Raw genomic sequence first — 22,120 nt, 5'->3', positions numbered from 1 at the left:
TATAGTTTGTTGCCTTTCGTGTAAGAAGGGGAATAATGCACAGAGGATTTGGGCAGGGTTTACTATCCTAGTTTTCTTAGGATGACAAAAAACAAACATCCCTCACCCTTCAGTGTATTTTCTGTAGCATGATGGTGAAGCAGTTCTGGAGCAATCTCCTGCATCAGAGGAATGAGCACAGGCATACATGGGGCTATGCTGTAGTGAGACAGGGTTCTCACCAAGGAAGCAAAGTCATACAAATATACATTGGGGCAAAGCAAGAAAATAATCCTGTGAGCCATTGTGATGAAGTATATATGTGAACATGAGATTCCTAAGTGCATATGTGCTCACATGTGTGTGCGTGGACCTGTATGGGCAGATGTATCTGTGTGTATTTTCTAACCTCTGCTACAAGACCAAGAAGCAAGGGCGGCCCCATGGGCATCCACACATCCAGTGTGCAGATCTGAGTCTAGCACTGTTTTCTTTTGTGGAAATCCTGGCTTCCTGGGTTAATGGCAGCTTCAAGGTTAAGGCAGGGTAGGTATGAGGGGATCCTGAATGTCTGGTAATACCAGAAAGTGAGGAAGTGTTGAGAAACATGATGGAACATGACACTGGGGCCACAGGAGCCGGTCTGAAGGGTTTCCTACCCACTGTCCAAGTCTGGGGCAGTTTGAGCACCAAACTAATTCCATACACTCATGACTTAGAAACTGGGGGAAAATACCATGTCCAGGACAGTAGTAAGTATACAGGTTAGTAGTCTGCTGCTTACGGGAGAATGTCAAGGGCCGACTGGGAACTACATTTTTTCTCCTAATATTAATATCTTATCATAGTGTTATCAGAGCTAAGATATTAACTTTAGGACACTATTAGGAACTGTTCAGATTTTCCATAATTGTCCTTTTTGTGATCTAGGATCCAGGCTAGGATCCTATATTGCATTTGTCCTCATGTGTCTTTAGTCTCCTCCAATCTGTAACAGTTCCTCTGTCAGTCTTTGTCATCTATAACCTTGACAGAGAGCTCAAGTATTTTATAGAACCTCATAATTTGGGATTATCTATTTTCTCATTATTAGATTTGCATTACCAACTTTGTAGAATACCACAGAAGTGAAGTATCCTTACTATATTGTCAAATGGTACATACTAACCAGATTTATTCATGGTAATGTAACCTTGATCACTTGGTAAAACTGGTATCTGCCAGGACTTTCCACTGTAAACTTCCCATTTTCACTCTTTCCATACCCTATTCGTTAGAAGTAATCAGTGGGTCCAGTTCATACTCCAGGAGAAGGGAATTAGCTGTATCTCCTGGAGAATGTTCTATGGGGTTGGGGGGGGGGGGGGAGGTGTAAGAATCACAAGGTACAAAGTGGCCCAGCATTTTCTGGCTCCCAAACTAGCAAAAGACAGCCCAGGTAGGTCCATTCCTCCCTGGATGGAACAAAAGTCCTGCTGACAACACTGTGAGTCCAGCAGCACCAGCAGGTGGGAATGATTAAGGGAAGTGCTTTTTAGTCTCACAGGGCTGAGACTCCCCACCCTCACCAGACCCAACACAGACTGGGAGGGTCCTGCCACAGACACACCTGTTCTAGGAACTGTTCTTTATCCCCAGAGACCTGAGACTTTCTATCTAGATGAAAAACACTTAGCAGATGGGTCACACCAGGAAGGCCATCCCTGCTACACTGCCCAGCCCAAGGAGAGACCCATCTCCCTTCTCGCAGACAACAGGTTGCCAGGAGGCACTGGAATATTAGCAGCTCCACCTGCGAAACCTTTGCTCCCCCTTTTGAGCCAGAGCATCCTTTCCCCTATCTAGAGACACCAAGCAGCCTGTTTTAGGGAAACCCCTTCCACGCTCCCAATCCCAGCATGAAAAGGTGGAAAGAACAATGGTACCAAATAAGCCAAGTAAACCTAAATAGCATTGCAAGAGCTCTGAAAGCTACACTGTCATTGGGTTAAGAACCACCTGCAAAATATAGGTTGCAATCTGGGAACTAACCTAAAAACAGGGTGACTGCCTGCTAAAGTCAGTTTTAAGTATGATCCAGAGTCTTAACAGCTAAAGGTGCAGAATGCAATAGAAAATTACTAATCATACCAAGAACCAGGATATCAAAACTTAAATGAGAAAAGACAATCGATACCAACAGTGAGATGAGTAGGATATTGGAACTGACAGGGATATTAAAGCAGCCATTAAAGAAATGCCTCAAGCAATCACAAGTTCTCTTGAAACAAATGAAAAAAGTTACAAGATCTCAAGAATTAAAAAAAAAAAAAAAAAAAAAAACACAGAAGTTACACCAAAGTTCAAGGGGGAAGTTACAGAACTAAAAAAATAGATTCAAGAAGCCAAATGAACACCAAATAAAATAAATCCTAAGAAATCCATATTAAAACATCATTAAAATTCTGAAATCTAAAGAAAAAAACTTAAAAGCAACCCCAGAGAAATGACTCATTACCCCTAGGGAGTGACCAATTCAAATAACAGATTTCTCAAGAAATTATTGAGTTCATCACAAGGAGGTGGCACAACATTTTTCTTCCAATTTGTAAAAGAAGACTTAACTGCAAACTGAGTATCTGCCAAAACTATCCTTCAAAAATGAAGGCAGAATTAACACATTACCAGATGAAAGAAAACTTTAAGACTTTGTTGCTTGCTGACCTGACCTTAAAAAATGGCTAAACTGAGAAAGTTATTCAGACAGAGAAAATAATAAAAGAAATACTGAGCATCAGGAAGGGGAAAAAAAAAAACATGAAAAGAGCACAAATATGACATAAAGCAGGCCATCCTTCTACCTATCATTCAGTTTTTAAAATTACATAAGCAAAAGTTATATCATCTTATACTCTAGACAATGATGTTTAAAAGTGGGAAAAGTAATGGGACCTAAACAAAAACAGCATTTTCACACTTCATTCCAAATGGTAATATACTGACACACTGTGATAAAGACATGTGTGTATTATAATACCCAGAGCAACCACTAAGAAAACTATACAAAGAGGAGGCAAGATGGCAGAAGGGTAGGGGTCCTTGATTCATCTGGTCCCCCAAACTTACCTAATTTTCAAAACATCCTGAACACCTATGAATCCAACCTGATATGTAAAGAGAACAGCTGGAATGCTACAGAGGGAAAAATTATCACTTCTGACAAGGAAGAATGGTGGCAAAGAGGAAGGTGAGGGAGGGGAGGGGCGGGAAGCCAGGGCAGGAAGGCAGCAGAGCTGATAATCAGGAACTTTAGAATCCCTGACTGAAGAGTGCTCAGTGGGGAAACAGCGCAGAATCGCAGGAAGGGCAGCAAAGTTTCAATATTCCCAGTGACACAATAAGAATAGAGGTGCCAGGGAAAAAGCTCACTGCAAACTACGGTCGGATAACAGTAAAGGGCTGGAACACAGCAACCCTGCTAGAGCATCCGGGAGAAGCCTGCCAGTTACTCATGCCAGCACCTGAGCTCTCTTTACCCTACAGCCTGGCGATGGACAGAGGTAAGATGTCCTCTGCTCCCTTTGGGAGAGGCAGACCCCAGGAGTGCAGGTCCAGGGGCACAAGGCCCTCCCTCTAAGGGTCCATTCCCTCCAGGACAGGCAGAACTGGGGAGGGCACATGATGGCAAGAACTCTACTGCTGCTGGGCACCCTTCAGTTGGTGCAGATCAGTGCCCCGGTGCCTGCTTCCAGGAGGATCTAGGCCAGTGGGCACAGAGAGACTGTAATTCGGTACATGCAGGGAGCTTTTGGCTCCCAGGCTGGAGATCTGACTGCCACCATTTTTTAGTTTTTTCGTTTTTGAGCTGGAAGAAGGTTAGCCTCTAGGGAACAAAGGAATCACAGGACAGACAGCTTTGCACTTAGCCGACCACCTGGCCAGGAGTAGGGCATCTCTGCCCAGGCACAGACCCTTGAGAATCAGTGCAGCAGGTTCTCCTCCAGAAGAGCTGCTGGAAGAACAAAGAAAGACCAAGTTTATTGACCAAGCAGCACTGGAAAGCTCCAGGGATAAGAGAAAATAGTATATAGATCTCGAAGGTTTTTCCTTATGATTTGTTTATCTCTCAGGTTAAAAATTTCCAGTATTTTTTCTCTTTTCTTGCCTTAACTACAATATTTTACCAACTCTTTGTTTTTAAGCTTTTTCCTTTTTGACTTTAATATTTCTACAGTTACATGTCTTAGATATATTCTTCATTTTTTGGATTCCTTTCAACGTGTTCAATTTAATTTTGGTAGATACAAGAGTTATAGATTTTTGGTTCTTATTTTTTGTCCTGTTTTGTAATGGTGGATGTTAGTACCTTCTAACTCATGGACCAAGATACACCTAGAACACCAGGTTGGTTCATTCTGTGAGACTATATTCTCTATTCCTTCCCATTCTAACCCCCTTTTTAAAAATTTTATTTATTTATTCATGAGAGGCAGAGACATAGGCAGAGGGAGAAGCAGGCTCCATGCAGAGAGTGCAATGCGGGACTCGATCCCAGGACTCCAGGATCATGCCCTGAGCCAAAGGCAGATGCTCAACCACTGAGCCATCCAGGTGTCCCTTCTGCCCCCCTCTTTTATCTTGTTTCTGTTTTTGTGATCGATGTTGGATCTCTATATAAAAGTTTTGCTGGTTATATAAATTTGGAATTCAGCATCTTCTAACATACAGAACAAAATACACCTAGTACCAAGAGGATCACCCTCTAGGTCCACTCTGTGAGACTATATTCTCTCTCCACCACCACTTCCTCCCACTGTTTTCTTTTTTTTTTTTAATTCTCACTATTTTTAAAAATTTTCACTTTCATGGTCCTTTTGTTTTATTGTGCCTATTTTTTATTTTCTAGTCTCTGACCTCTCTGGAATTGTCTAGGGTATATTAGGTTGTGGCTGATATTTTTGACTCTGCTTGCTCATACAGCCATTCTGCACTGGACAAAATGACTAGAAGGAAAAAGTCACCACAAAAGAAGGAACCGTAGTAATACTATCACAAACCTACTTGATATGGATATAAGTGGGATGTGAGAGATAACAATTCAGAAGTACAATTATAAAATTACTGTGGCTGTGGAAAAAAAGCTTTAGGACTATAGATCTCAATTCTGTAGTAAGAGAATCTCTAATCAGGCTGAAATTAAAAATACTTTAACTTAAATGCAGTCCAAATTGGATGCTCTAACTGCTAGGGTGAATGAGGTGGAAGAGAGAGTGACATAGAAGACAAGTTGATGGAAAGGAAGGAAGCTGAGGAACAAAGAGAAAATGAGGAAAGGCTTCAGGAAATAAATGATGGCATAAGAAGTAATAGTATTTGTCTTATTGGGATGCCAGAAGAGGTAGAGAGAGAGAGAATGACAAAGTGTATTTGAACAAATCATAGCTGAGAACTTCCCTAAACTTGGAATCTAGTTCCCTAAATAGGCATTCAAATCCAAGAGATAGAGGGTATCACCCCAACAAAAAAGTATCAAAACCCGATCAAACACCTTGACGTGTAATAGTGAAGCTTGAAAATGTCTAAGATAAAGTTTATATGGAGAGAAATGCCAAATTAACAGCATACCTATCAACAGAGACCTGGCATGCCAGAAAGGGCTGGCATGATATATTCTTCTAAATGAGAAGAACATGCAGCCAAAAATACTTTATCCAGCAAGGCTGTCATTCAGAATGGAAGGAAAGATAAAGAGCTTCCAGGATACACAGAAACAAAGAATATGTGACCATCAAACCGTCTCTGCAAAAAAATATGAAGGGGGACCCTGTAAGAGAAAGAGGGAGCCCAAAGAAACAATCCACAGAAACAGGGGCTGTATAGGTAATATGATAACACTAAATTCATATCTTTCAGTAGTTACTCTGAACCTGAATGGGCTAAATGATCTCATCAAGATGCAGGGTATCAGACTGGATAAAAAAAACAAGACTCATCCATATGCTATCTACAAGAGACTCATTTTAGACCTAAGGAACACCTCCAAACTGAAAGTGAGGGGGTAGAGAACCATGTACCATTCAAATGGTCCTCAAAAGAAAGCTGGGGTGGCAATCTTCAGATAGATAAATTAGATTTTATACCAAAGACTGTAGGAGGAGATGAAGAGGGACTCCATATCATACTTAAAGAGTCTATCCCACAAGAAGACCCAACAATCATGATATTTATACCCCTAATTTGGGAGCAGCCAATTACATCAACCAATTAATAACCAAAGTAAATAAATACATAGATAAAAATACATTAATAGTGGGAGACTTCAGCATGGCACTCTTGGCAAAAGACAGATCTTCCAATCAGAAACATTACCAGAGAGACAAGGGCCTTGAATGGCAAACTGGACCAAATGGATTTCACAGATACATACAGAACTTTCCATCCGAATGCAACTGAATACACATTCTTCTCAACTGCACATGGAACTTTCTCCAGAACCACACAGTGGGTCACAAATCAGGTCTCAACCGATACCAAAAGACTGGGATTTTCCCCTGCGTATTTTCAGACCACAATGCTTTGAAACTAGAACCCAATCACAAGAAGAAATTTGGAAGGAATTCAAACACTTGGAGGTTAAAGAATATCCTATTAAAGAATGAATGGGTCAACCTGGAAATTAGAGAAGAATTAAACAGATTCATGCAAACTAATGAAAATGAATGCACAACTGTTCAAAACCTTTGGGATACAGCAAGGAACTAAGAGGGAAATACACTGCAATGCAAGTCTGTCTCAAAAAATTGGAAAAACAAGCTCACCTTACACCTAAAGGAGCTAGAGAAAGAACAGCAAATAAAGCCTAAACCAAGCAGAAGAGAGATAATAAAGATTAGAGCAGAACTCAATGAAATAGAGACCAGAAGAACAGAACAGATTGGCAAAACTAGGAGCTGGTTCTTTGAAAGAATAAGATCAATAAACTCCTAGCCATACCTATTAAAAAGAAAAAAGACAAATTAATAAAATCAGGAATGAAAGGGGAGCTCACAACCAACACCAAGGAAATACAAACGATTTTAAGAATATATTATTAGCAACTATATGCCAACAAACTAGGCAATCCGGAAGAAATGGATGTATTTCTGGAAACTTACAAACTACCAACACTGAAACAGGAAGAAATAGAAAACCTGAACAGACCCATAACCAGCAAGGAAATTGAAGTAGTCATCAAAAACCTCCCAAGAAACAAGAATCCAGGACCAGATGGCTTCCCAGAGGAATTCTACCAAACATTTAAATAAGAAATAATGCCTATTCTACTGAAGCTGTTCCAAAATATAGAAATGGAAGGAAAGCTTCCAAACTCATATGAGGCCAGCATTCCCTGGATCCCAAAACCAAAGATCCCATCAGAAAGGAGAATTATAGACCAATGTCCCTGATGAACAGGGATGCAAAAATTCTCACCAAGATACTAGTCAATAGGATCCAACAGTACATTAAAAGGATTATTCACTAGGACCAAGTGGGATTTATTTCTGGGATACCAGGGTGATTCAATATTTGAAAAATCAGTGTGATAGATCACATTAATAAAAGACAAGATTAGAACCATATGATCCTCTCACTTGATGTAGAAAAACCATTTGACAAAATACAGCATCCTTTCTTGATTAAAGCTCCTCAAAGTGTAGGGATAGAGGGAACATATTTCAATATCATAATAGCCCACAGCAGATATCATTCTCAGTGGGGAAAACCTGAGAGCTCTTCTCTTAAGGTCAGGAACATGACAGGGATGCCCATTCTCACCACTGTTGTTCACTATAGTACTAAAAGTCCTAGTCTCAGCAATAAGATGACACAAAGAAATAAAAGGCATTGAAACTGGCAAAGAAGTCAAACTCTCACTCTTCACAGATTACATGATATGGAGAACCTAACAGACTTCACCCCAAAATTGCTAGAACTCACAGCAAATCAGCTATATGGCAGGACACAAAAATCAATGCACAGAAATCAGTTGCATTTCTAATAATGAGACTGAAGAAAGAGAAATTAAGGAATTGATCCCATTTACAATTGCACCAAAACCCGTAAGATACCTAGGAGTAAACCTAACCAAGGAATAAATAATAAATAATCCTAAGATTTGTATGGAACCAGAAAAGACCCTGAATAGCCAGAGGAATGTTGAAAAAGAAAACCAATGCTGGGGGCATCACAATACTGGACTTCAAGTTGTACTACAAAGCTGTGATCATCAAGATAGCATGGTACTGGCACAAAAACAGACATGTAGATCAATGGAACAGAATAGAGAACCCAGGAATGGACCCTCAACTCTATGGTCTACTCATCTTTGACAAAGCAGGAAAGAATATCCAATGGAAAAAAAGTCTCTTCCACAAAATGGTGCTGGGAAAATTGGAAAGCCACATGCAAAAGAATGACCATTCTCTTACACCACATATGAAGATAAACTCAAAATGGATGAAAGATCTAAATGTGAGACAGAAATTCGTCAAAATCCTAGAGAACACAGGCAGCAACCCTTTTGAACCTCGGCCACAGCACTTCTTGCAAGACACATCTCTAACAGCAGGAAACAAAAGAAATGAATTATTGGGACTTCATCAAGATAAAAAGCTTCTGCACAGCAAAAGAAACAAAACTAAAAGGCAACCTACAGAATGGAAGAAGATATCTGCAAATGACATATCAGAGAAAGGGCTAGTATCCAAGATCTATAAAGAACATGTTATGGGCAGCGTGACTCAGCAGTTTAGCACCACCTTCAGCCTAGGGCGTGATCCTGGAGACCCGGGATCGAGTCCCACATCGGGCTCCCTGCAAGGAGCCTGCTTCTCCCTCTGCCTATGTCTCTGCCTCTCTGTCTCTGTGTCTCTCATGAATAAATAAAATCTTAAAAAAAAAGAATGTATCAATCTCCACACCCCCAAAAAACAAACAATCCAGTCATGAAATGGGCAAAAGACATCAACAGTAATTTCTCCAAAGACGACCTACACATGGCCAGTAGGCATACGAAAAAATACTCCCGTCACTTGCCATCAGGGAACTACAAAACCACCATGAGATACCACTTTATACCACTTTAGTGAGAATGACTAAAATTAATAAGACAGAAAACAACAAATGTTGGCAAGGATGTGGAGAAAGGGGAACCCTCTTACACTGCTGGTGGGAATACAAATTGGTGCAGCCACTGTGGAAAACAGAGGTTCCTCAGAAAGTTGAAAATAGAGCTACCCTACGACTCAACAATTGCACTACTGGGTATTTATCCCAAAGATACAGATGTAGTGAAACAATAGGACACCTGCTCCTCAATGGTCATAGCAGCAGTGTCCAAATAGCCAAACTGTGGAAAGAGCTGTATATCCTCTGACAGGATAATGGATAAAGAAGATGTGGTGTATATATAGAATGGAATATTACTCAGCCATCAGACAGGATGAATACCCACCATTTATATTGACGTGGATGGAACTGGAGGGTATTATGCTGAGTGAAATAAGTCAATCAGAGAAGGACAATCATATGGTTTTACTCATATGCAGAATATAAGAAATAGTGAAAGTGACCATAAGGGAAGGAGGAAAACTGTGTGGGAAAAAAATCATAGAGGAAGACAAACCATGAGAGACTCCTAGCTCTGGGAAACAAACAGGGTTGCTGGAGGGGAGTGATGGGAGGAGGGGGTAACTGGGTGACGGGCACTAAGGAGGGTACGTGATGTGATGAGCACTGGGTGTTATACTATATGCTGGCAAAATAAATTTAAGTAGGGAGGAAGAGAGAAGGGAGGAAGGAAGAGACTTATAGAACAACAAAGATAGGATATATACATTCCCAATGCAGTATTATTCAGCTATAAAAAAAAAGCGAAATCCTGCCATTTGCAATGAAATGGATAGAGCTATAGAGTATTATGCTAAGGAAAACAAATCAGTCAGAGAAAGACAAATACCACATAATCTCACTTTTCTGTAGAATTTATGAAACTAAAGCAACAAGCAAAGGAAAAAAAAAAGAGAAAGACAAAAGAGAGAGAGAGAGAGAGAGAGACTCTTAACTACAGAGAACACACTGCTGGTTCCCAGAGAGGATGTGGGTTGTGGGAATGGGTAAGATGGGTGATGGAGATTAAAGAATACACTTAACATGATTAAAAAGAAAAATGATGGCTGAAAACTACCCTTACCTGGGAAAAGAAACAAATCCAAATGAAGGAAGCCCAAAAAACAACACAATGACTCTAAAGAGAGCCATAAAGAGACATTATGATGAAACTGTCAAAAGTTAAAAAAAAAAAAAAACGCAAAGAATCTTAAAAGTAGCAAGAGAAAGTGGCTTGTTCCAAACATGGGACTCTCCATAGAGCTATCAGTAGATTTTTCAGCAGAAATGCTGCAGGCCAGTAGGGAGTGGGATCATGCACATTCAAAGTGGTAGAAGAATAAACTTGCCCTGAGCATACTCTATCCAGCAAAATTCTCAGAACTTTGAGACAGAGTTTCAAAGAGAAAAGCTGAAGACCCGGGTGGCTCAGCGGTTTAGCACTGCCTTCAGCCCAGGGCCTGATCCTGGAGACCCGGGATGGAGTCCCACGTCAGGCTCCCTATGTGGAGCCTGCTTCTCCCTCTGCCTGTGTCTGCGCGTGCCTCTCTCTCTCTCTTTCTCTTTCTCTCTGTCTCTCATGAATAAATAAATAAAATCTTAAAAAAAAAAGCTGAATAACTTCATACAAGAGTTGTTAAAGGGAGACAGGAATTTGCCATTCTAAAATAAAACAACCATGAAAGTATTAAACTGATAAATGTGTAATTCAGAATAATATTGTAAAGGTGATGGGTAAATCCATTATCACTTTAGTACAAAGACTAAAAAACAACAATAACTACAATACCTTTTTAAGGGATACACAATACTAAAAGATGCAAACAAAATGAAAAGAGTATTAAAATGTAGAGCTTTGTATTTGAAATTATCTCAAAATCATCAGTTTTAAGATGTTTTATCTAAATCTCATGGTACTTTCAAAACAAAACTCTATAGTGGATACACAAATGAGAGAGAATAGAATCAAAGAATACCACTATGGAAAATCATGAACTCACAAAGGAAAACAGGAAGAAATGAACAAGGGATTTCCTAAACAACCAGAAAACAATTAATACAATGCCAATCTGAGTCTTACCTATTAATAATTACTCTATGTGTAAGTAGATTAAAAACTCCAATCAAAAGACAGAGTAGCTAAATGGATTAAAAGAGAGAGAGAGACCCAACTATATGCTACCAAAAAGACTCACGAGCTTCAATGACACATACAGACTAAAGTTGGATAGAAGATATTCCATGCAAATGGAAACCAAAAGAAAGCAAGGATAGCTGTATTTGTATCAGACAAAACAGACTAATTATGTTGAATTAATGTGGCTACAGTGGGCCTATAGAAACAAAGAAGGTGATTATATAATGATGAAGAGGTAAATTCATCACGAGGACATAACAAATATAAATATTTATGCACCGAACACAGGAGCACCTAAATATATAAAGCAAATATTAACAGATTTGAAGGGAGAAACAGCAATACAATAACAGTAGGGAACTTTAATTCTCCACTTTCAACAATGGATACATACTTCAGAAAGAAAATCAGTAAGAAAACATTTGACTTAAACTATATAGCAGACCAGATGGACCTAACATATATACAGAACATTCCATCCAACAGCAGAATACACATTCTTCTCAAACATACATGGAACATCTCCAGAATAGATCATATATTAGGCCACAAGTCTTAACAAATTTTTAAAAACTTAAATTATTCCAAGTATCTTTTCCAATCATAATGATAGGACACTAGAAATCAACAGAAGGAAAACCACAAAATGCACAAATATGTGGAGATTAAACATGCTCCTGAACAACAAATGGGTCAAAAGAAGAAATCAAAGGGAAAATTAAAAAATATCTTGAAACAAATTAAAATGAAAATACAACATACAAAAATTTGTGAAACGTGGCAAAAACAGTTCCAAGAGGGAAGTTTACAGCAATAAATGCCTACATTAAAATATCTCAAATGAACAACCTAACTTTACACCTAAAAGAACATGAAAAAGAAGAACTAAGCCCCAAATCAATGATCCTAGTATAGGCCCACTGTAGCCACATTAATTCAACATAATTCTGGAAGTCCTAGCAAAAGAAATTAAGAAAAAGAATTAAAGGGAACTAAATTGAAAAGGAAGATTAAATTGTACTTGCAGATGACATGATGTCATATAGAAAACCATTAAGATTCCACAAAAAAAAACATTTAAATTAATAAATTCAGTAGATTTACAGAATGCAAAGTCCATATACAAAAAACCAGCTGCATTCCATACACCAACAGCATAGTTATGAAAAGAGAACTTAAAATATTATCTCCAATAGCATGAAAAAAATAAAATACTTAGGAATAAATTTATCCGAGGATGTGAAAGATCTGTATACTCAAACTACAAAACTGATGAAAGAAACTGAGGACACAAATAAATGAAAAGATATTCTGTGTTCATGGGTAGGAAGAGTATTGCGAAAATGTCTATACTATTCAAAATGATCTCCAGATTCAATGCAATCCCCATTAAAATTCCAATAGCACTTTTCCACAGAAATAAGTCCTGAAACTTGGATGGAACCACAAAGTCCCTGAATAGCCAAAGCAACCCTGAGAAAGAACAAAAGTGGAAGCATCACACTTCCTGATTTCAAACCATATTACAAAGCTATAGTAATCAAAGCAGTAGGATATTTGTATAAAAACAGATATATAAATTAATGCAACAGAGAGGCCAGAAATAAATCCACGCATATATATTCAGTTAACTTTCAAAAAGGAATCAAAAAGGCACAATGAGACAAAGATAGTTTCTTCAACAAATGGTGTTAAGAAAACTGGATAAACATATGCAAAAGAAGGATACTTGGACCCCTATCTTACACCATAGGCAAAAATCAACTAAAAATAGATTAAAGAGTTGAACATAGGAAAAAAAAAAAAAAAAGAGTTGAACATAGGCCCTGAATACTTAAAACCCCCAGCAGAAAATGTAGACAGTAAGCTCCTTCACAATGTTTTCAAAAATGTTCTTTTTGATGTGACAACAAAACAAAGGCAAGAAAAGCAAAACTAATAGGGAGGAGTCCTATATCAAACGAAAAAGCTGCTGCATAGTAAAGGTAACTACACACAAAATGAAGAAGCAACCTATGGAATAGGAGAATACAACTGCAAGCCACATATCAGATAAAGGTTAAAATGCAAAATACAAAAACTCATACGACTCAATAGAAAAAAATAACCCAATTAAAACTGAAATATGTAAAATAACTAAGACATTTTCCCCCAGAAAAGACAAATTGTCAACAGATAAATAAAGGTGCTCAACATGATTAATCACCTGGGAAATGCAAATCAAAACCCCAATAAGATATCACCTGTTTGGATGTCTACTATCAAAAATATAAGAAATAACAAATGCTGGTGAGGATACAGAGAAAAGGAAATCTTTGTGCACTGTTGGTGGCATGTAAATTGGTATAGCCAATACTGAAAACAGTATGGAGATGCCCAAGAAATTAAAAATAAGACTATGATACAATCTAACAGTTCCACTTCTAGGTATATATATTCAAAGGAAATAAAATCATTACCTCTTGATTATCTCATGTTCATCACAGCATTATTCACAATAGTCCAGATATGGAAAGAACCTAACTGTTCCATCACAGATGAAAGGATAAAGAAAATTTTGTATATCTCTCTCTCTCTCAAACACACAGATATTATTCAATCTTAAAAAGAAGTAATTCCTGCCATTTACAATAACATGGATGAACCTGGAGGGCATTATGCTAAATGAAATAAGCCAAATGAGAAAGGCAAACACTACATGGCATCACTTATATGTGGAATCTATTAAAAAAAAAAAGGTAGAATAATGGTTCCCTGAGATGGGATGGTGGTGGAAATTGGAAGAGGTTTCTAAAAGGGTAAAACTTAAAGCTATAAGATGAATAAAGTCTGAAGATTTAAGTTATAACATGGTAACTATAGTTGATAATACTGTATGTGTCATTAAAATTTGCTAAGAGAGGGCAGGCCCGGTGGTGCAGCGGTTTAGCGCCGCCTGCAGCCCAGGGCATGATCCTGGAGACCCTGGATCGAGTCCCACGTCAGGCTCTCTGCATGGAGCCTGCTTCTCCCTCTGCCTGTGTCTCTGCCTCTCTCTCTGTCTCTATGAATAAATAAAATCTTTAAAAAAATATTTGCTAAGAGAGTAGAATTTCAGTATTCCTACACAAAAAGCTATATGAGGTGATGGGTGTGTTATTTAACTTGATTGTAGGAATCCTTTCGCAATATATACATGTATCAAAGCAACATATTGTATACTTTAAATCTATTACAATGAGAACTCAACAAGCCAGATAAGCCTACAAGACCAACAACAGGAGGAAACTTTAGCTAGATCAACTGTTGTCTTAAAAAAATTTTTTAAGTAAAATTGGAGTGCATCTATCCCTTTGAATTAGTATTTTTGTATTCCAGAAGTGCTGAATCACTATATGTATACCTGAAACAAACATCTAAATGAAATTTGAATAAAAAGTAAAATTGGAAATGACAAAGGGAACATTACTACCAATTTTATGGAGGTAAAAGGCTTAAAACAGTATTATTCACAATTGTACATCAATAAATTTGATAACCTAAAAGAAAGGCACAAACTCTAGAAATTGCATTCTGCCAAATCTTTGAAGAAAGATGTGAAAGTCATAATATTGAATTTATTATCAAAAAAGCCTTGCAACAACTAAATTCTCTGGATTAGATTCCCTCATGTTGAATTCTAATAATCATTCACAGAATTAAGGTCATTCTTCACCAATCCTTCCAAACAACTGAAGAGTAGTGGATGCTTCCTCACTTATTCTAGAGGGTCCCTATTGTACTGGTTCCAAAGCCAGACAAAGACACTACAAGAAAAGAACACTATGGACTATATTTTATTTTATTTTTTTTTACTTATGATAACACAGAGAGAGAGAGAGAGGCAGAGACATAGGCAGAGGGAGAAGCAGGCTCCATGCACCGGGAGCTCGACGTGGGATTCGATCCTGGGTCTCCAGGATCGCGCCCTGGGCCAAAGGCAGGCGCCAAACTGCTGCGCCACCCAGGGATCCCGAACACTATGGACTAAACGTCCCTTATGAATACTGATACAAAAATCGTCTACAAGATAGTAAACAACTCAACAGCACATTAAAAGGATTATATATCATGGCCAATTAGGGCAATGATTATAAGGTTGATTCAACATGAAAACTTGTCAATGCAATACATATACTACAAAGACCAAATGAAGGAAAAAGGAACCCACATGATCACCTTAATGGATGCCCAAAAAAGCACTTGACAAAAGTCAGTGCTCTTTCTTGATTTAAAAAAAAAAAAAAAAAAGAAGCCTCAAAAAAAAATCAGGAATAGAAGTTATTGACTTTTAGCATAATAAAGGCTGTATGTGAAAAACCTACAGCTATTATATTTAATGGTGAAAGACCTAAAGCTTTCCTTGTAGATCAAGGACAAAGGAAAGATACCTGCTTTCACTACTTCTATTTAGCATAGTACTGAAATATCCTACCTAAAGAAGAAATACAAAAGCATAAAGTTGAAAAGAAAAATAACATTCACAAATTACAAAATCTCATATGTAGAAAACCTCAAGATTTCACAAAAACTACAATTAACATATTTACAAAGTTGCAGGATACAAAAACACTAAAAAAATACTGTGTTTTTATATAGTAAGAATGAAAAGTTTAAAATGGAAATTTAGAAAACAGTATCATTACAGAATTGTGAAAGAGTAAAAATCTAGGAAAAATTTAACCAGGGTGGAGAGGCATAAGACATCAACACCAAAAACTAGAAAATGTTAGTAAAAAATTAATAAAGATATTAATAAATGTAAGGAATCTTGTGTTCATAAATTGATGTTCTTAATGTCAGTACTACATATAAATGCAATCTCTTTCAACACTGTACAGATTAAATGCAGTCTCTTTCAAAATTTCAATTTTTTTCAGAAAAAGAAAAATCCATCTGAAATTTCATATGCTACAACATGGAGCATTATGCTTTTGGCATTACGCTAAGTAAAGTGAGCCAGTTGCAAAAGGACATATACTATATGATTCCACTTTATGAATTTAATTACTCTATGTACTTGATATAGAGACAAAAATATAGAATTGTGACTTGAGGGTGGGGGAAATGTCAAATTATTATTTAATAATTATAGATTTTCAGTTTTGCAAGAAAACTGGGTGGTGTGATGGTGATAATAGTTGCACAGTGAAATGAATGTACTTAAGGCCACAGACTTGTGCTTTTTTAAATGGCTAAAATGGTAAATTTTATATTATGTGTATTTTAGCAGAATTTTTTAAGTGAAGGGAAACATTCACATAAAGAAAAACTAAAGAAGTTCATCACTAATAGATCTGCTCAATAAGAAATGTTACAAAAAATCAAGAGAGTTGGCAATCCTTCAGCTAGATGGACCAAGAAAAAGAGACAAGACTCAAATTAATAAATTCAGAAATCAATGTGGAGACATTACCACTGACCTTCCAGAAAGAAAAAGGATTGTAGGAGAATACAATGAACAGTTTTATGCCAACAAATTGTATAACCTAGATGAAATCAATAACTTCCTAGAAACAGAGTACCAAAATGTACTCAAAGAAATAGAAAATCTCAACAGATCTATATCAAGGGATGCAATCTGTAATCAAAAACCCCCAACAAAGAAAAGCTCAGAACTAAAGGGCTTTACTAGTGATTTCTACAAAACATTTAAAGACTTATCACCAATCTTTGAACTCTTCCAAAAAATAAGAGGGAACATTCATGTCAATATTACCCTGGCATCAAAGCCAGATAAAGATATCACAGAAAACATAGACATGATTTCCCTATCCTCCACCCACAGATGTAAAAATCCTCATAAAGATCCCTGCTAGCCAAATCTAGGAGCATATTAAAAGGATTATCCATCATGATAAATTGAGACTTATCACATGAATAGAAAGATATTTCAAGATATGAAAATTAATCAATACAACAAATGACATTAATAGAATGAAGGAAAAAATAAACAAGGCTCTTCCCTTTTACTGCCATTGCTGAATTGCCAGTAGCCAAAATGAAATTCAATCCTTTTGTGACTTCCAACCAGAGCAAGAACTATATAACAGGCATTTTAATCCAGCTTCCCACATTCGCAGAAAGACTGTGTCTTCCTCTCTTTCCAAGAGCTGAGACAGAAGTACAACATTTGATCCATACCCATATGAAAGGATGATGTACAGGTTGTATGAGGACACTACAAAGGTCAGCAAATTGGCAAAGTAGTCCAGGTTTACAGGAAGAAATACATCATGTATGGTGAACAAGTATGTGAGAGAAGGCTGATGGCATAACCGTTCATGTGGGCATTCACCTTTGCAAGGTGGTTACTACTAGACTAAAACCAGACAAAGACCACAAAAAGATCCTTGAAGGTAAAAGCCAAATCTCACCACGTAGGAAAAGAAAAGGGCAAATATAAGGAAGAAACAATTGAGAGGATGCAGGAATAAAGTAATAATATATATGACTTTAGATAAAAACTCTTAAAGTAAAAAAGACATGATTATCTCAGTTAATGCAACAAATTTAATGAAATCACTATTTTTAATTCAGTTTGCCAACATACAGTATAATACCCAATACTCATCACATGCCCTCCTAAATGCCACTATTTTATGTAAATAAAACATATATATACACATATACACACACGTATAGGAAAAATATAATGTAACTAAGTACGGAAGGTAATGTCCAAAGAATACCTACAGAAAACCCACAGCTAACATTATACTCAATGGTGAAAGGATGGATGCCAGCTTTTGACTCTTCTATTGAACACTGTACTGGGAGTTCCAGCCAGAATAATTAGGCAAGAAAGAGACATAAAACACATCCAAATTGGAAATGAAGAAGTATAATTATTTGTTTGCAGGTGACATGATCCTATATATAGAAAAGCCTAAAGAACTCATGAGACAAGACTATCTGATCTAATTAACAAATTCAGCAAAGTTACAAGATATTAGATCAGCACAAAAATCAGTTGTTTTCTATACCCTGGCAGTGAACAAAAAAGTTTAGAAAAATATCCACTTACAATAGCATCTAAAAGAATAAGATACTTATGGATAAGATGCCAGACTTGTACACTGTTAACTATAAGCCACCACTGGCTGAATGGATAAGCAAAATGTTGAATATTTATCCAATCATATGTCATATGTCTTTCAACCATAAAAGATCTAAACAAGGAGTGACAGCAAGACGGCAGACTAGGCAGTCACAACCTCATCCTTACACAAAACAATACTGTAACAACTACCCAAAATGAAAATAGATCTGGGAGAGTGCCAGATAAAATCAAGAAGCTGCAGTCAGTGGAGCACAAACTCCATGGATATACACACAGGAAAGCCAAGGAAACTTCTACCTGCATCATCACCTGGTCTCCTAGCCCAGGAGCTGGGTGCTCAGTGTGATCCACGTGGCAGCAACCTCCCTCTACAGGCCAATGGACAGTAGGAGGACCTGAGCAGCCCTCGCCATTCACCGCCAGGGACCAGTGCAGACCTCACTGATGCTACCCTAGCTGACACAACTGCCCAGAGTTCATGCCACTGCACTCCTTTGGAGCAGAAGCCAAGCTGTGAAGCCAATGCCCACCTCCCTCCTCCCCCTGGCCCTAAAATTACCACGTGTTCCCACGCCTCCGTCTAATGTGTGTCCATGCCTCGGATCCTGGTGCCAAGAGAGATTCATTAAACTGCGACCTCCTTAGGCAGAGGAAAGGGAGAGCAGGGGAACCCCAGCCACCCTCACTACTCCCACAGAAACCTTTGGGCTTTGATGATGCTGACTGAGCTAAGAAAGCTGAATATGGATTCAACACCACTGTGCCCTCTTAGAGCCAGAGCCACTGCTAGGAGACCCTGGAGCTGGGGCTGCCACAAACAACTCAGCCAGTGCCCTCATACCCACCAATGTGTGAAAGTCTTTCCCACCAAAGGCAGTACACAAAGCCTAGAAGAGGTGACTGCTCCTTCAAGTGTGCAGACAGCAACACAAGACTACAGAAAACATTAAAAAAAAAATCAAGGGAATATGATACCATCAAAAGAACACAAATTTGCAGTAAATAACCTGAAAGAAGTTAAGTATCTATGAATTGCCTGCAAATACTTTAATTTTTTAAAAGAATCTCAGCAAGGGAGGGGCCAAGATAGTGATGCAGGAAGACCCTGAACTCACCTCCTCCACAGACACACCAAATCTACAGCTATTTACAGAGTAATTCCTTTGGAAAAACTGAGGATTAAAAGATTCTTCATAGCAAAAGACAGGAAAACCATAGAAAACGGCAGCCATAAAAGTGCAAACTGCAGTGGGAAAGGATGGTGCTGAGGGACCATGAGCTGATTTGTCTTCCTTGAAGCAAAGGGAAAAAAAACAGAATTTAAAAGAGCAACTAGAATATAAAAGACCCAGTCCTAGAACTCCACTAAGTGGTATGAGAGCCACTGGAGCCCTCTCCAGGTTGGAGGAGCTGCCAAGCACCATGCCTTACATTCTCCTTTCTACCTTGATATATGGACAGGAGCAGGGTCTGTGTACCCTAGCTGACCTACTGTCTCAGTGGGCCCTGGGCCCTTAACCCACACAAGCCCCAGCCATCCCAAAAAGGGGGCCCCAGCAGAGCACACAATGGAACATTCCTGGTCAGTGCTCACTACAGCTGCAGCCATCCTGCCAAGGTGACATAGAGAGGAGGCATCCTGGAACATTCCAGGCCCAGACACTTTGGCTTCATCTCTCTTTCAAGGGCACCCCCTGTGCAGAGCTCTCCAGGGCCCCCAAACCCATGCCAGCCACTGTTCCAGCCAGCCAGCTACACACAGTCTACACACAGGAATACTGTACAGTACATTCCTACAATTTCAGGAGAAGTAGATATTCTAATTTATAGAAACAAAGAAAGCCAAGCAAAATGAGTAGATAGAGGAATATGCTACAAATGAAAGAAAAGACAAAACCTCAGAAAAAGAGTTAAATGAAATGATGGGGATAAGTAATCTACCTGATAAAAGTTCAAAGTAAAGTTCATGAAGATGCTCACCAGAGTAGAGCAAATGGTGGATGAATTCAGGGAGAACTTCAAAGGGAGACAGAAAACATAATTGCGTGTTATATGTAACTGATGAATTACTGAACTCTACATCTGAAACTAATGTACTATATGTCGCTAATTAAATTTAAATAAATAAATAATCACAGTTGAACACAATAACTGAAATATGACAGAGGGAATCAACAGTAGATTACAGGACACAGAAGAACAGGTCAGCTATCTGGAAGACAGGGAAAGGGAAGCCCCAGCATAACATCAAAAAGAAAAAAAGAATTTTTTTTTTAAAATAATTGTGTCTCTGCTGATTGGTTTTGCAAGTCTAACTTACAAACGTTTAATTGAGTAACAGATTTAGGCTTGTGATTTTATTTTATTTTTTTATTTATGATAGTCATCAGAGAGAGAGAGAGGCAGAGACACAGGCAGAGGGAGAAGCAGGCTCCATGCCAGGAGCCCGACGTGGGATTCGATCCCGGGTCTCCAGGATCGCGCCCTGGGCCAAAGGCAGGCGCCAAACCGCTGCGCCACCCAGGGATCCCAAAAAAAGAATTTTTAAAAATGAGGATTACTTAAGAGATCTTTTGGACAACATTAAGTGAAAAGACATTAACACTATAGGGATCCCAGAATGAAAAGAGAGAAAGTAGAAAATTATTTGAAAAAAGGATAGCTGCAAACTTCCATAATGTAGGGAAGGAAACAGACATCGAGGTTTAGGATGCAGAGTTCAATTCCAAACAAGATGAACCCAAGGATGTCCAAAGCACAACACATAATAATTAACATTAAATTAAAGATAAAGAGAGAATTTTAAAAAGAGCAAAAGAAAAGCAACTAGCTATGTGTAAGGGAAACCCCATAAGGCTATATCAGCTAAGTATTCAGCGGAAACATAAGACAATCCCATGATATACTCAAAATGCTGAGAGGGAAAAACCTATAACCAAGAATACTTGGCAAGGTTATCATTCATAATTAAAGAGATCAAAAGTCTCCAAGACAAAAGTTAAAGAAGCTCTTTGCCACTAAACTGGCCTTAGAAGAAATTTTAAAGAAACTTCTTTAAGTGCAAAAGAAAATGCCATAATTAGAAGAAAATCATGAAAAGAAAATTTTCATGAGTAAAGCAAAATACAGTAAAGGCAGTAGACTATCACTTATAAAGCTATACAAAAATAGCAAAATCAGTTACATCTTAAAAATTAGTCAAAAGGATTCACCAAGTAAAAAGATGTAGAATATGACATCATATGCATAAAATGGGGAGGAGAAAGTAAAAACAGTTATTTTGGTATAGGTGCCAATTTAAATGACCATCAACCTAATATAGATTGCTATATACTTAAGTTGTTATATATGAATCCCAAAGTAACCACAAACCCAAAGCCTATACTAGATACACACAAAAAACTTTAAGAAGCCAAGCATAACACTAAAGAAAGTCATCGATCACAAAGAGAGAGTAAGAATGGAGAAGAACTGCAAAACCAGAAAACAGTTAACAAAATAGCAATAAGCACATACCTATGAATGATTACTTTGAATTGAAATGATCTAAATATTCAATTCAAAGACAAGCGCATGTGAAATGATTTAAAAATAGGAAAGAAGAAAAAAATTAAAATAGGAAAGAAAGGAAAAGAAGATATATGCTGCCTAGAAGAGACTCACCCAGACCTAAAGACACATACACACTGAAAGTTAAGGAACAAAATACATTAAGAGGAAAGGAAGGAGAGGGGAGAGGGGAGAGGGGGGAGGGGGGAAGAAAGAAAGAAAGAAGAAAGAAAAGAAAAGGAAGAAAG

General features: G+C 38.0%; 1 pseudogene; it reads left to right on the top strand.

Moving 5' to 3' along the window:
- The first annotated feature begins 10,753 nt into the window (after positions 1–10,753).
- Positions 10,754–22,053, top strand: LOC144321286 (large ribosomal subunit protein uL24 pseudogene; annotated as a pseudogene).
- The last annotated feature ends 67 nt before the right edge of the window (positions 22,054–22,120 follow it).

This window comes from Canis aureus, chromosome 1 (genome assembly GCF_053574225.1).
Source record: "Canis aureus isolate CA01 chromosome 1, VMU_Caureus_v.1.0, whole genome shotgun sequence".
NCBI lineage: Eukaryota > Metazoa > Chordata > Mammalia > Carnivora > Canidae > Canis > Canis aureus.
The sequence above is the reverse complement of the archived record's forward strand: the minus strand, read 5'-3'. Positions and strand labels throughout refer to the sequence as shown.